This window comes from Vanessa tameamea, chromosome 23 (assembly GCF_037043105.1).
Source record: "Vanessa tameamea isolate UH-Manoa-2023 chromosome 23, ilVanTame1 primary haplotype, whole genome shotgun sequence".
Classification (NCBI taxonomy): domain Eukaryota; kingdom Metazoa; phylum Arthropoda; class Insecta; order Lepidoptera; family Nymphalidae; genus Vanessa; species Vanessa tameamea.
The window spans coordinates 20,001-37,364 of NC_087331.1; the positions used below are offsets into that span (position 1 = coordinate 20,001).

Consider the following 17,364-nt stretch of genomic DNA (forward strand, 5'->3'; position numbering starts at 1 on the left):
CTACCTACCTACCTACCTACCTACCTACCTACCTACCTACCTACCTACCTACCTACCTACCTACCTACCTACCTACCTACCTACCTACCTACCTACCTACCTACCTACCTACCTACCTACCTACCTACCTACCTACCTACCTACCTACCTACCTACCTACCTACCTACCTACCTACCTACCTACCTACCTACCTACCTACCTACCTACCTACCTACCTACCTACCTACCTACCTACCTACCTACCTACCTACCTACCTACCTACCTACCTACCTACCTACCTACCTACCTACCTACCTACCTACCTACCTACCTACCTACCTACCTACCTACCTACCTACCTACCTACCTACCTACCTACCTACCTACCTACCTACCTACCTACCTACCTACCTACCTACCTACCTACCTACCTACCTACCTACCTACCTACCTACCTACCTACCTACCTACCTACCTACCTACCTACCTACCTACCTACCTACCTACCTACCTACCTACCTACCTACCTACCTACCTACCTACCTACCTACCTACCTACCTACCTACCTACCTACCTACCTACCTACCTACCTACCTACCTACCTACCTACCTACCTACCTACCTACCTACCTACCTACCTACCTACCTACCTACCTACCTACCTACCTACCTACCTACCTACCTACCTACCTACCTACCTACCTACCTACCTACCTACCTACCTACCTACCTACCTACCTACCTACCTACCTACCTACCTACCTACCTACCTACCTACCTACCTACCTACCTACCTACCTACCTACCTACCTACCTACCTACCTACCTACCTACCTACCTACCTACCTACCTACCTACCTACCTACCTACCTACCTACCTACCTACCTACCTACCTACCTACCTACCTACCTACCTACCTACCTACCTACCTACCTACCTACCTACCTACCTACCTACCTACCTACCTACCTACCTACCTACCTACCTACCTACCTACCTACCTACCTACCTACCTACCTACCTACCTACCTACCTACCTACCTACCTACCTACCTACCTACCTACCTACCTACCTACCTACCTACCTACCTACCTACCTACCTACCTACCTACCTACCTACCTACCTACCTACCTACCTACCTACCTACCTACCTACCTACCTACCTACCTACCTACCTACCTACCTACCTACCTACCTACCTACCTACCTACCTACCTACCTACCTACCTACCTACCTACCTACCTACCTACCTACCTACCTACCTACCTACCTACCTACCTACCTACCTACCTACCTACCTACCTACCTACCTACCTACCTACCTACCTACCTACCTACCTACCTACCTACCTACCTACCACCTACCTACCTACCTACCTACCTACCTACCTACCTACCTACCTACCTACCTACCTACCTACCTACCTACCTACCTACCTACCTACCTACCTACCTACCTACCTACCTACCTACCTACCTACCTACCTACCTACCTACCTACCTACCTACCTACCTACCTACCTACCTACCTACCTACCTACCTACCTACCTACCTACCTACCTACCTACCTACCTACCTACCTACCTACCTACCTACCTACCTACCTACCTACCTACCTACCTACCTACCTACCTACCTACCTACCTACCTACCTACCTACCTACCTACCTACCTACCTACCTACCTACCTACCTACCTACCTACCTACCTACCTACCTACCTACCTACCTACCTACCTACCTACCTACCTACCTACCTACCTACCTACCTACCTACCTACCTACCTACCTACCTACCTACCTACCTACCTACCTACCTACCTACCGACGCGAACGTGCAGCGCAACGGATTTTTACTTGAAGGCGGGTCCCGTTACATAAATTTGGTGGTTTAAGATTTCTGAGTAAAATTATCGCAGCACCTATTTTTAACTTCAGGGAATGTGGTGGAAGGCCGCTCGGGTTTAAAGAATTGAGAAACTCTTGTGGGTAATGGACAGCATCTTCTTGATCCATTACATTATCAATAGATGTGTAGGTAGTTATATCGCCTGGAAGTTTGGTTAAAATTAGGTCGTTAATTTCGTCAACGCTACTATTTCTCGCCGCCAATATTGCCCTTTGACACATCCATTGGTAATCTTTATTTTCTATTTCGACGATATTAGGGTAAACTTTTGATATTAAATCCTCTATGCTGGTCACTTTTTCTCCTAAATCGCGATCAATTTCAATTTTATTTTCAGAATGAGGTACTTTTCCATCTCCTATTAAAAGTAACTTTGAAGGAAAATTTGTACTTCCTCCCCCCAAATGTGCTCTCATATTCGTAGATAGTTTTAAGGTATGGACAAATTTCCATAACGGTGAACTTTTAAGGCAAGACCTTACAATGTCTGCTCTAGTTCCTCTTAAAATTACCGGTAAAGTTTGTCGAAAATCCCCAGAAAACATAACGGTAATCCCACCCATAATTTTATCACAACTTCTAATATCTCTGAGAGTTCTATCTAGAGCCTCTACATGAGCTCTATGGATCATGGTACATTCGTCCCCTAATATCTCTGAGAGTTCTATCTAGAGCCTCTACATGAGCTCTATGGATCATGGTACATTCGTCCCAGATAATTAAAGAAACGTCTTGTAAAACTTTACCCAGAGGGCCATTTTTGCGAATAGAGCACACGCTATCTTTTTGTAAAGAAACAGTTAGAGGCAGTTTAAAAGTGAAATGAGCTGTGCGTCCACCTGCTAAAAAAGTTGCCGCAATTCCTGACGACGCAACTGCCAAGGCCATTTTTCCCTGAGACCTTACTTTTGCTAATATGAAATTAGTAATAAAAGTCTTTCCAGTTCCACCTGGAGCATCCAAAAAAAATATTTTTCCTTCGTTAAAACGAATACTGCACATAACACGATTGTACGCCGTCACCTGGTCATTAACTAATTTTGGTTCATTTTCAATAATATACTCATTTAATTCATTTACATCATACGGCTTCCGTAGTGCTACTTCTAAAGGATCTCAATTATTATGTGAATTATTCCTTTTGGATGCAGGAAGCCCAAAATCAGTCAATGATTTATCTGAAATTTCATGAATTTTATCTTCAATTAAGATAAGTCTATCATTGTATATGTCGGCGATTCGCCAGAATTCTCCCCGGGATCCATATAGAAGTCCAGAAAAACTCTTTTTGCATTAATAAATTTTATATTGATAGTAACAATGGTGTAGTGATTCGTTCTACAATAGTCCGAAGAATGCCCGCCTGAACTTACTTCCTTTTCTACTAACTAAAACTACGACATCCTTTTTTATATCAACAACAAGACCATATTTATTTTGTTACAAACATAATAACTATTAATGGCTTATAATAATAAAAAAATAATATAAAATTATTTTTGATCTTAATTAAAAATCCAAATATATTGTAATTAGCTTAATTATTTATCACTATCTATATTAAAAATATACCGGACAAATCAAATTTACGCCTTTCTTGACAAAAACAAATCATATTTATATTTCAAAATTATTAAAACAAATTTCATGACAAAAATAGATCATATTTATATTTCTAAATTATTTAAACAGTATTAGTTAATAATTGACATAACCAAAACTTCTATTAAATCTTAATTTATTTAATTCCTTATTTATTATAATAAATCTGTCCGGAAATCATAGGTTTAACGCCATAGGTACAAAACAAATGTTAATTACTTGCTTGATACATTCTACATTCCAAAATAAGAAATATAACTCAGTATTATCTAAGATTGATTCTAAAATATGAATTACAATTTATTATTCTAAATTTTGCTTACTTTATTGCTAAGAGTAGATAATAATATTTCCTGTATTATTAAGTCCCAAATTAGCTGATAGATGTCTCTTTACAGATTATAAGTTTTATTCGATTTGTTACATATATTGACAACAGATGGCAGCACGGCGAACGCTCATGGATATAGTTTTGTTTTGTTACATACATTGAAACCAGATGGCAGCACGACCGAGCGCCCATATATACGTTATCAGTATAGGCTAATGTTATATCCTGATTTTCATTACGCATTCTGTTTAATATATCTTCACATAAATCATTGCGAAATTTATTCCATAACTATAAGGGGTAAGATGGCTGGCAAAATATAAGGATGATTTGATTCCCGTTGTCGATTCACCGAAGTTCGGAAATTTTGTAAGGCTAACCTCTGTGAACGTTCAACGCTCGATTCCCTAGCACGATGTTGTTCACTGACCGTTCTTTGATTAGCTAACCTCTGTGTATTGTCTTCAGCTGTTTCATTGCTACGCAAAAGCCGCAGACGCTTTGCATTAGCAGTCTGCCGAGAAAGGTTAGTTCTTTTTCTAGGCATTATAGTGACGAAAAAGATAAAAAAAATGAAGGTATTAAATTTAAACCAAAACGTATCTTGTAATCAATAAAAACAAACATATGGTAAATAATTAAGTACCCGATAATATAATGAAATCTGTATTGAAAAAAAAAAGTATTATAAAGGTTATTTAATTATTTCGATATTTTATCGTAATAAAAAAACCATATATGTTTTAATAAACAAAAACCTAACCAAATCAGAATAATTATGCAGATGACAACCACTTCTAATAAACAAAAATTTTGACAAAAAAAAAAACGACTTCAAAAGAGAAAAAAAATAATATGCTCTAAAAAGTAAAATATAATTGCTTATTATTCTACAACTTAATAATCAAGTAACTTATTCTACTTACCAATATGTAGGTACGTTCTGTGTTTCCACGCAGAGAGATAAGTATGTACCTACCCACTTTAAATCTAACTTAACACAAACCTATGAATAACAAACAATGATCACAATATTTTTTAGATTTAAACTATGTAAAATGAAATTAAAAATATTTAGACTATTTAAAAGTCAGCAAAGTTATTACGATAATATATTATAGTTAAAATTATTGTCCTTTATAATAAAAAAAGAATCATTAAAATTGGTTGGCACAATTTTGAGTTATTCACCTATTTATCGCGCACATACATAATGCACATTTAAGACATATCGTTTTCATAGGGATACCATCATCGTAACAGGATAAAATTAAAATGGGACCCTACGGGAAGCACTACCTTTCAAACAAAAAAAATTTATCAAAATCCAGTGAAAAGTTATGAGGTAACAAACATATAAAAAACAAAAAAATACAGACGAATTGATAACCTCCTCCTTTTTGAAGTCGGTTGAAAACAAACAATATTAACTTAAACGTAATAAGATAAACAAACCGAACAATAAGAAGTTTAGATTGTTTCTCCTTTGGTGTTATTATTTCATAAGGTGATTATAGTACAACCGTGTTGAATATGCTTGAACGTAATAGAAATTACTTGAAATATTGAACTACTAATTTATTTGTGTAGTCATTTTAATCGATATTCACCTATTTGCTTATTTGCATAATTTATTTTCTTAGTGATGATTAATCTGCATCGGTGAAAGCATCGCTCGCCATTTTGAACTTTTTTACGTGTGTAATGTAATTTTTATACCTTATTTATACCGTGAAACGTTTGAATTGTTTACTTGCAAAGTACGAAGGAATGTTCATTGAAATTTTATCTTATATCGTAAGTTAAAACTACAGCAGATTATGATTTAAATGTAATCGATTTTAAACGATAAAAAATAATGAGCAAATAAGCTGATAACAAAACCTAATTTTGATAAATAATTTAACTATTAAGAATGTTAATTTTTTTAAGTCGTTATGTGCATTGCTACTTCGCAGAACTACACCCGCGGGTGGGAGTGGCGAGCGCGGCGGCGGGGCTGACCCGCCTCCCCCTCAGCCGCCGCCGCGCCCCGCTTGCTAGCACACTCTTAACAAATAGACATATAGTGTCACGAACTTTTTTTTTATTATTAAAAGAGGAATATATCTTTCATACACATTTTTTGAGTAACTTAAAACGTTTATGCTGCGCACGCATCGAAAGTCCATAAATGTGAATAATTTTCCCCGTTTTTGCAACATTTCTCACTGTCGCTGCGCTCCTATTGGTCGCAGCGTAATGTTATATAGCCTAAAGCCTTCCTCTATAAATGGACTATTCAACAAAAAAAGAATTTTTCAAATCGGACCAGTAGTTCCTGAGATTAGCGCGTTTAAACAAACAAACAAACAAACTCTTCCGCTTTATATATTAGTATAGATAGATTAGGAATATACCTAAGTCAGTCAATTTCTATTCAATGTGTTCCGAATTACAACGCCGGCGAGTAATTCGTTGCTATTAGTTTTAATCAGGCGATTCATAAATTCATATATAATATTTAAAAGTACCTACATTGCCTCTCTCACAAAACGTTGCATCTCAGATAGCATTAGCTCGCATCGAAATTATTGTAAAAACTGAAATAAAGCAGTATAAGAAGAAACTATTGGGTTTAATTTAAGCCCCAGGGTGTCGTTGAAGACACAATGCAATTGTAGAAATATTAAAAACAAAGAATTTGAATTAAAAAACAGAATAGTCTATCTACTATTACAAAAAACAACAAAATTAATAAATTCTATGCATCAATTAAAACTAAAAAACAAAAACTACAAAATTTAACATAAGAGGCCTCCGAGGAGTCTAAATTTTAATTACATAAAGCCTAATAAAATACTTGAGATAAAAATAATCACAATGAAGTCTTCACATTAAATAGTTTTAAATTTTTCAAATAAATTATAATCATATACGCGTTCCTGTGTATTAAAATCTCGGCAATAATGCTTTCTTAGAGTATTCATAGCTTTCCAATTACGTCTTTCTAAAATTTCCTCTACAGGCCTATTCTCTAGCCAAGCCAAAGAAGCTACTGCTGATCGACATGGAACAGTTGAGGCATCAATTCCTGCGTCCTTCAATATAGACCGCAAGCCTCCTTCTATTAAGGGGACTACATGAGCTAAATGTAAGTTTTATAACGCAAAAAAGTATATGATCCAATGCAGTAAACCAAATGAAAAAATATATGATAATCTTGAGGATACATGCTAGTTATTTGTTATTTTGAAAACATGATGTAATTAATTTGGTACGATAGAAAAAAATCACAAAGTTACCTCTAAAAAAATATTTTAACAAATAATAACTATACTTACTTAACTATATAATTCTGGTTTGTTGTCAGATTATTCTACAAGCAATATACTACTTTACGAGTACCTCTGCGTTACTTTTTTAGTAAAATCAACAGATTTTTTTAAAATCAGATATTCTTATTTTCGAACAAAATGCGTACGCATGTGTGCGTAAACGCCGTGTACAGACATTGCCGGCCGAGGCCTGATCATCATTACGTTACGAGATATTTTTTTGTAATTTTAATTGTAAATTCATTGTTTCATGTTTTCTTATAATAAATATTATTCTTTCTTGTAAATAAATATATTAAGTTAAAATAGTGTGGTAGTATTTAGGCATTTGTTTTTTATTATATTATTTGTTATAAATTTTAATTGTGTAAATATGGGAAATAAAGTGAAACGCGTGAGGAAAACTAAAAAACGTTTATATAAATTAAGCGCCGAACATACATATGAACGATATTAAAAGGTAAGAGTATTTTATTAGTAAACATGTTTTTTTTTTTATAAATTATGAACATTGAAAACATCTATTAGAAAAAATGTGCAATTAGTTCACATAGAATCAGATTTTTCGACAACTTCTTCAAATATTATGATAGAGTATTTGTTGAAAGTAAGGAAAAAATCAATTGAGTGACTACATACGATCCCCATGAACTCGAAGCAATTTGATATTTTTCATTAAAAGTACTATGGGCTATATTTAGATACATATTTTTTAAATACATACTTTTATAATTAATAAAAATATAATTACTAACATATATTTCTTTTTTACAGAATAAAGAAAGTCGAAAACAATAACACGGAAGCTATTTATATTGCGTAAGAGTTTAATTTTATCAATTTTGTTTATAATAGGAATTAAAGTTATGTATGAACTAATTTTAACAATAAAAAAAAGGAAATTCGTAACAAAAAAAAAATGTTATTGTTGTGAACCAGAGAACTAGAATATTTAGAAGTATAATTTCTACATAATTCAAAAATTTTAATTTTTTTGTAACGTCCGCCATATTGGATTGAATGTGGCAGCAATTCATGAATCGTGCATTATCATCGAGACTAAATATGTGTGCCAACTTTCAGCTCCATAGCTTCAGTGGAAGTAGGTGTAATATTGATTGCAAGATTCCAGGACATATGTACATACATTCATACATACAAGTGAAATTAAATAAAATGTTTTAATAAAAAAATTAACACTTAAATGATTTTTTTTTGTAGTATCAAATATAAATAAAATATTGTAAGTTTATTTGAATCAGTTTTATTTTATAATCATTTGTTAACTAACATCGAAAGAATAAAAACAATTCTGTTGTCCTATCTATTTTTATGAGATTTATAATTGATCTTACTTCGCTCAGTTTGGCGCCATCTATTAGAATATTTGGGCGTAACCTCGTTACCTCGCTTAACCATTAGTTCACGGGCTTGCCGTTATTGTCGATTTTGTAAGTGTGTGCGTGCGATTCTCAAGGGCACTTAGCTCTTGTAGTCCTCTTAAAGTCTTAGAAGCTGGCTTTGGTATACCTCTTATTGTTATGAACAGATGCCTTATATCTTCTGTCCGCCTACTTTCTTGAATCAAAAGACGAATCCAACCAACTGGACATAAATTAATTTCTTTATTTGGCAGAAGTCAAAGCCAAAAACAAATATCTTGTCAACGCATTAAATTTTAAATGGCGTTTTAACACCAAATACAAAAAAAAAACCAGTACATTTAATAACTTATGATCAAAATAGGTTAAGCGTTGCCGTTCCGAACTATTCATTCGCAAAATTATTGATCTAAACTTCTAAAGTAACGCCGGCTGAAGTCAAAGGGGACTGAGCGAGGGGCGGGTGAGCGGGTACATCCAACGCTCGTACTGCTACGCGGCGTTGCCGTTTTTACAGGTTATTGGTTATTACTTATTATATACAATTTTAACAACTAATTTTACAAATGGTGATTTATTTTGTTTTAATTCCCATGTGGATTATTTTGTTCGAATATTTTACTCTTTTAGTATTCGACTGTTTGATTTTCAAAAAATATAACCAGCTTTATAATGACGACTAATAATCGTCGTTTCATTTAATGTGATGACGTCGGCGCCACTCTGTATATAAATAACTAATATAATAATGTAAATAAAAGATAAGATAATAATACATCAAAGGCACGCACAACATATCAAACAAATAATAAATAAATAAAAATGTTTTGATTTATTATACTTTACATGAAATATTGTAGCCGAGAGCGTCCGTTGATTCGCAAATAAGTGATGTTGCTATAATTAAATGAACGTTCATTGAACATACGTTCAATATAATTTATGTAAGTATAGTCCATTCCAACAACAATATTACAAAAACCAAATAAACGACATTAAACACCGAATTGACGCAATCTTTGGTCAAATAATTTATGATAGCTTGAATAATCTACGATATTCATTATGGATTTGCGAAAAAAATACATTTGGAACGTCGACGAAACTTTTAGTAGTGAGCAGTATAGCAGCGCTATAGAAAAAATGCGTGGAATATGTAAATCTAAGGTTTGTTCATTTTCATTCCTTCTTCAGTTGGAATAAACTATAGAAGATATAGATTTAAACTATATAAAGCAATAAACTATTTTATATCAATTATTATATCCCGTATGGTCTAGTGGCTAGGATACCTGGCTTTCACCCAGGAGGCTCGGGTTCGATTCCCGGTACGGGAAGATCCTTTTTGAATTTATTTTTACGTTTTTATAATGCTTACTATTATAAATATAACCATGTGAAAATGTTACTTAATTTTTAACGAAAAAGAAAATGTCCGATTATTATTAGCAAACATGTTCAATATTATTTTCAATACTAAGGATTTTAATGCTATGCTTTTAAAAATCCATATCAATTTTTTTTTTTTTTGTTACAAAGAAGCCCAAAATATTATTAATTGGAAAAATAAAAAATTTTGTCAGAAGTGGGATTCGAACCCACGCCCTCAGAGAGGACCAGAACAGCTCATGCACCTACTGAGTAGGCAAGGGTTACCTTGAGTCTGGCGCCTTAGACCGCTCGGCCATCCTGACAGATATCAAAGCTTGTGAAATAGTCGTTCATATTCAAAACAAAATATATAAACATTAACAATACTTTTACTAGTTTTATTGTGAAGTTTTTAAATTAACTAACAAATTATGTCAAATAATATAATGTTTATAACATAAGCTAATCATTTATGTTCATATGCTCCATTTATACAAAAATATTATTTTCATAAATACTTTTCTTAGAAATGCTAACTTTATAGAGTTATAAGTAATATAATAATATCATATTTTTGACGAAGAATAAATTGGAAATGAAAATATAACAATTATGTATCAAAAAAGTCTATTAAGAACACGTTTCATAATACCATTTAATATTTTTGCTAGCAGCGGCATCTATCGGAAGTAACACATACCAAATGACAAACAAAATATGTTTGAATAATAGGTAAAATTTTTTGCAGTTCGTATTTGTGTACTTTGTGGATAGATGGCAGTCTTAGAATTTTATATCAATTTAGATATAATAAAATTTTAATTTTAGTTTATACTACTTAATATAATGGACTAAAACAGAAAAGTTTATATGATATAAAGTATCAAGCTTACCTCACTCAAAATAGCGTTAGTTTGACTTTAATTTAAACTTACTATAAAAACACAACATTGTTGACTAAAAATACGTACGTATTTTTAAAAACTTAATACATTTTGTATTTAATACACTTTATCAAAAATGTAGTTACAATGTCAAATTTCTGGATTAAAAAGTAATGAATTTTAAAATAACACTTATTTTTTCAATGTATAGTTCAAACGAAGTTTGTAATAATTTGTAATTATTCACTTTAGATTTTACCAGTTTAACCAGTGTTGCCCGCCAGATGAGCCGGGTCTTGTCAAAAGCTACCTGAACCGTAGAGGTATAAAAAACCCTTTATTATAAAAACATTCTTAATTTTTCAGCAGTTATATTCAATGCTGATAGAGTGATGTTGTTTATACTAACATACAGAAATATAAATTATTTCGTTTTCCATTCTAAGTTGTAATTTCCAGCTACTATATTAAACACCTAAAATTAAGGTTTTTTAATGTAATTTGCAAGTGAAATTAAAAGGTAATATTTAGCCTGACCTAGGCTTTTAACGAGAATCATTTAAAGATATTTTATAAAATAAAACATATCAATAAATAGGTATGTTTGTCGCTCAATTAGTCAGAGTAAGACTGAATTAATCAAAGAAAGTTTGAAATCAATTTGGAAATTGCGCTTATTAAAAGAGGATTCAAAATTATTTTGCTAAGCAAATTTATAAATGTCACTCAACAAGATCTTAATGTCGGGGTTTTATACCCCCTAGTAATATTAGCTTCATAGTGGCAACTTATGTAACGTTTATTTCATAAATTTCGTATACACTTTTTCGAGTACTTATGTGATACTTTTAAATAATTGGATTTTTTTATTATTATTAAAATATTTTCTTATTGGATAATCAACATAATAATATTTTATTTTATTACGTTCTAATAAGTTTTCAATGTTTAGACACTATTTCACTTATAACAGTACGTTACTATTCTTTTAGTATTTAATACAAAAATGATTTGCTATTTTTTATGTATAGTGGTAATTTATATTAGGCCTATTTATATAATAACAATTGGTACAAGAGTGGTTTTAGCGATAATGCAAAAACATTTATTAGATTAAAAATAAAAAATTGTGTTCAAAATATGTTCTCATTGTTATCATTTTAATTCATGAATTGTATATTTTTAAGAATCAAGTATAATTTATATCATTAATAAGTAGATTATTGTATAAGTTTATATTTATATTTATTTTATATTATCACTTAAAATTATTTCTCTATTCATAAGCTTTATAACTATCAGACTTACGAAATGAAATGTTCTTGTTTTACTAAAAACTCTTTCTTCTCAATTTTTATATTATAATGAAATATGTGCAATTTACATAACTTATTCTCATTATTAGTTTGAATTAATTTGAAGCATTCTAATTAAGTCATGTTAGTAATTTTTTTTCATATTGTTCATATTCATTGAGCGTATTAAATATTGAATTTTATTTTGTGTTTGAAATTGTAATTTTATAATTTCAATTAAAAATAGATATTAATTTTATTATTAATTGAATTACTATGTGTAAGGTTTATTTTAATAATTGTCCTAAATTTAAAGTAGCTTTACCGGGTGAATGATTTTTTTTATCAACTGGGCACACTGGTGGCCGCTCGGTGGGGCGGGGCATGAAAATAAGATGGCGGTCGGTTACGAAGCGCGGGAAGCGTGATTTTGAAAAAAAGTTACCGAATTGTATTTGAAGAAATATAGTCCTTGTCAGCTTAATAATTGCGTTTAATTATAAAATATAACCTTCGTCGATACATTCAGTGACATAAAGGGGATTTATTTTTACATCTCAGAAGTGGGATAAACCAATAAAAATGTAAGTACACGCCTGCAACTTAATTATGACCTAATAAGGCCGATTGTTAAACTTGGTAGTTTGTTTTCACGATTAGAAGTATATTATAGTGATATATATTATCCGAACCAAACGCTAAAGCAAAAAAAAAAAAATGTTGAAACGGTCTTGTTAAATAGACTACCTACATGGAACGCATGATATGCACGAAATGCCACTTACCTTCGAAATTCAAGCTGATGTTATACTTCCCATCTAATTTTAAATAGTTTTATCGTATAAACTAAGAAAAGTTTAAATTGAAAGGAAAAAAAAAAAAAAAAGACTGTATATAATAATGGGTATTCTTATTGTTGTGTCTGGGTGTTTATAAGGTGGATCAAAATTTCGTTATTTTTTTTGCGTAGGACGCATACTTTTCATGATATTAAGGATTTTGTCTTTTCAACAAAAATCACGTTGCCCGATTTTATATCTAATGCACACAATTTCCGGCTACGAGTTTCAGATGATTTCGGAATCAAACGATGTTGGACGGACGGCAGAAACTCCCCGACGCGGCCGATCGCGCTCCAGGCGCAGCCTCACTCTCGGGCGTGATCGCGACTCCAGTCGACGCAGCCGTAGTTACTGCCGCCGGCTGCAGGATCGCGAAGAGGCGCTGAGGAAAGAACAGAAGCGGGTTCACCAACTGGAGCTTCAGCTGCAACGAGAACTAGACGTGGAGCAACGTCGTCAGCGGAGCGTACGCCGCGGGTCGCCACAAAGGGCGACGCGGGAGAGCCGCAGCCGCAACCGAAGCCGCAGCCGTAGCCGCAGCCGTAGCCGCAGCCGTGGTCGCAGCCGTGGCCACGAACGCGGCCAACACCGCAGCAGCAGTCGCGTACCCGAGCGAGACTACCGAGGAGATTCTAAAAGGTCACGTAGCCCATCCTTTTCTTCTAAAGACGTAACTCAAATAATTAAGTCTATTAAAGATATCTTTCCGTCGCAGCCGAGCCATAGCACACAAATTTTGAATAGAGATAGCAAAAACATCATACCGGAGTTTAACCCTTCGGAGAAAAACCAGCGTATGGATATTTGGCTAAAAAAAGTTAATGAATGTGCGATGGTCTATGGCTGGGACGAGAAGAGCACAGTACATTTTGCTATGCAAAAATTGTCCGGGTTAGCTAAAATATGGTACGAAAGTCAGAGCTCGATTTTGTACAGCTGGTCGGAATGGCAAACCAAATTGTTAAACGCCTTCCCTTGCGAGCAAAATTATGGGCAGTTACTCGAAGACATGTTAAAGCGCAAAAGTAGGATTAACGAACCCATCCAAAACTATTTTTACGAAAAACTTTCACTACTTAACCAATACGATATAAGCGGCAGGCGTGCAGTCGATTGCGTTATCCACGGTATCAGCGATAGGACCACAAGGTCCAGCGCATTAGCGCTACGATGCGATGAACCTGACGATCTACTGAAATTCCTAATTAGCAATAATAGAGATCCTTACACTCCTCAACCATTGTTTTTGAAGGATCGTAATTTCAATACGAATGACGATAAAGTAAATAACCGCTCTAATATGAAAACCAATCCTGGGTTATTTTGCTACAATTGCAAAGAGAAAGGGCACCCGTTTTCAAGATGCCCAAAACCTCTAGTGAAATGCAGTCGTTGTGACAAAGTGGGACATAAAGCTGAACTTTGTCGTTCCAAACGAGAGACGGAATCGAGGGAAACCGACGGGGTGGCGAAAACCATGCTCATAAGTAGTTCAAAGTCTAACAATAAATTTACGAAGGAAGTAATTGTAGAAGACACTCCATACCAAGCGTACATTGATCTGGGCAGTGAGGTGACCTTAATCGCACAGTCGTGTTTGGCAAAACTCGGGTTGTCTCACGACCAGATTCCATCCACTATGAAAGGTTTCGGCAATAACCTTGTGAATTCATTGGGCTCTGTAAATCTAAACGTGTCTATAGATGGTGTGGGGGCGACAGTCTGTTGCCGCGTAGTAGAGGACCAGTTCTTAGAGAAGGACTTGCTTATAGGACAAACTTTCACTGAACAACCTCAAGTAGTTGTTTTTAAAGACGTGAATAGACTACATTTTATACACGTTGACTCAGAACTACCTAACTTTATTCAAAATGATGACAATGGACGGCTTCAGAAGGTCAGTATTGTAGCACGCTGTAACCTCCAAGGAACTGCTAGCGTCAAGGTCAAAACTGGAACGTTATTCACCGGCAGTATGATAGTTGATACAAAGGTAGTGGGCAAGCTAGGTGAGCAATACATTATTCACGGCGGAGTTTACGAAGTCAGAAACGGTTCATTCTACGTCACAGTGCAACCCTGCGCCGTCCCATGTCAGCTTCAGGAAAACTCAGTGGTCGCCAGGGCCGAAAGAGTAGAATTAGTTTATAGACTTGTGAGCGGGGAGATTTCTACAGCTATGGGCACTCGCACCGAGTCTACCTCAGCTAAGAAATTCGACGAAAGTCTAGTACAAGTAGACGAGATGGTTTCCGATGAAGCCAGGATCAAGCTTCTAGACGTGCTGCGGCGCCATGAACAGTGTTTTGCGCATGGCTTGGCAGACCTTGGATGTACTAACACGGTAGAAATGAACATAGAGTTGAGCAGCCAGCGCCCTGTAGTTTATAGGCCGTATCGCCTGTCTCACTACGAGAGAGAGAAGGTTCGTGAAATGGTCGACGAGATGTTAGAAGCGGGTATCATTCGAGAGTCAACTTCTAACTACGCTAGCCCAATAATACTCGTGCGGAAAAAGAACGGTGGCGTACGACTATGCGTAGATTACAGGCTGCTGAATTCCCTGACCATAAAAGAGAGATACCCTATCCCGATAATAGAGGACGAAGTGGCGAGGTTATCGGGACAGGCGTGGTTCATTACTCTTGATCTGATGTCAGGTTATTATCAAGTACCATTATCGGAGGACAGCAAGCATTTGACTGCTTTTGTGACCCCCGACGGTCACTACGAATATAATCGTATGCCATTCGGACTGGCAAATGCTCCAGCTGTTTTCCAAAGGATGATGAACCACGTTCTGGGACAGGCTCGGTTTAATAAAGCAACAGTGTATTTAGATGACTTGTTGATTTTTGGTGAAACTCCGTTTGAATGTATAACTCGTTTAGAAGAAGTCTTAATATTGTTAGAAAAGGCGCAGTTAAAACTGAATTTATCTAAATGCAGCTTCTTGCAAACCAAAATTGACTACTTAGGATACGAAATTAGCGCGGCTGGCATGCGTCCAGGTTCTGCCAAAATTCAGAGCGTAGCGGATTTTCCCTTGCCACAAAATGTGCACAACGTGCGCCAGTTTTTAGGACTTGTGAGTTATTTCCGGAAATTTATACAGTCATTTGCCCAGATAGCATACCCACTCACTAAGTTGTTAAAGAAAAATGCAACGTGGGAGTGGACGACTGAGCAGAAAGACTCATTCGATGTCCTGAAGTCCAAACTGGTAGAAAGGCCTGTCTTGGCATTGTATGATCCTACAGCCGAAACAGAACTCCATACGGATGCGAGCAAAGTAGGTATAGGAGGGATATTGCTCCAGCGTCCAATAGGCAGTCAAGATGCATTTCATCCCGTGGCGTATTACAGCCGCCAGACGACCCCAGAAGAAAGGAACTTCCACTCGTATGAGTTAGAAACTCTTGCAGTTATATGCGCATTGAAGAAGTTCCGGGTTTACCTTTTAGGGAAGCCATTCAAAGTGGTTACTGATTGCAGCGCACTGCGCTCTACGTTTGAAAAACGTGACCTGATACCCCGGATTGCCCGCTGGTGGATTGCCTTGCAGGAGTTTGACTGTCATATCGAGTATAGACCAGGCACAAGAATGGGTCATGTGGATGCCCTTTCCCGGAATCCTACATACGATACGGACACTACAGACCACGTAAGATATCCACCAGTACTGGCAATTTCCGACGAGGATTGGCTGCTGACTTTACAACTAGGGGACCCTGAATTGTGTAGGATTAGGGATATTGTCAGTAGTAAACTAGATCTCAAAGGATTAGCTTACATAAGAGACAACTATGTGTTAAAGGATAACAAGTTATTTAGGTGCCTTGGGGGCGATAAAGAGAACGTCAGATGGGTGGTTCCGAAGGGTGCCAGGTGGCAGCTGTGTAAGATGAATCACGATGATATAGGTCACGTTGGTTATGAAAAAACCCTGGAACGCATGAAGAAAAGTTACTGGTTTTCAAAAATGAAACGGTTTACGAAAAAGTATGTCAGTGCATGTATAGATTGTGCCTATGCTAAGAAGGCTGCCAATGGGCGAGAGGGTTTGTTACACCCCATAGAAAAAGTCGCGATTCCATTTCACACGTTGCACGTCGACCACCTTGGACCCTTTGTGAAATCGAAAAGGGGCTTTACACATACCCTAAATGTCGTGGACTCCTTCACTAAGTTCTTGTTTATCAAGCCTGTACGGAGTACTAGTACTGCAAATGTTATAAAAGCGTTGCAAGACATTTTCGACATATTTCGAGCACCTGATAGATTGATTAGCGATCGAGGTACTTGCTTCACTGCTCATGCATTTCGAAGGTTCTGTCTTGAGCGAGGCATAAAACACGTGTTGAACGCAGTGGCAAGTCCTAGGGCCAACGGTCAAGTAGAGCGCTACAACAGGACCATACTTGACTGTTTGACTGCCCAAAATT

At 35.7% G+C, this 17,364-nt stretch overlaps 2 non-coding genes across 2 annotated transcripts; one reads left to right on the forward strand and one right to left on the reverse strand.

The window, feature by feature from the left end:
* The first annotated feature begins 9,792 nt into the window (after window positions 1-9,792).
* On the forward strand, window positions 9,793-9,864 carry Trnae-uuc (transfer RNA glutamic acid (anticodon UUC)). Its single transcript has one exon. It is a non-coding gene; the product is annotated as a tRNA-Glu (tRNA).
* A 240-nt stretch (window positions 9,865-10,104) lies between these two features.
* On the reverse strand, window positions 10,105-10,221 carry Trnal-caa (transfer RNA leucine (anticodon CAA)). Its single transcript has 2 exons — window positions 10,184-10,221; window positions 10,105-10,149 (listed from the first exon to the last, which is right to left on the reverse strand). It is a non-coding gene; the product is annotated as a tRNA-Leu (tRNA).
* Window positions 10,222-17,364: the final 7,143 nt, after the last annotated feature.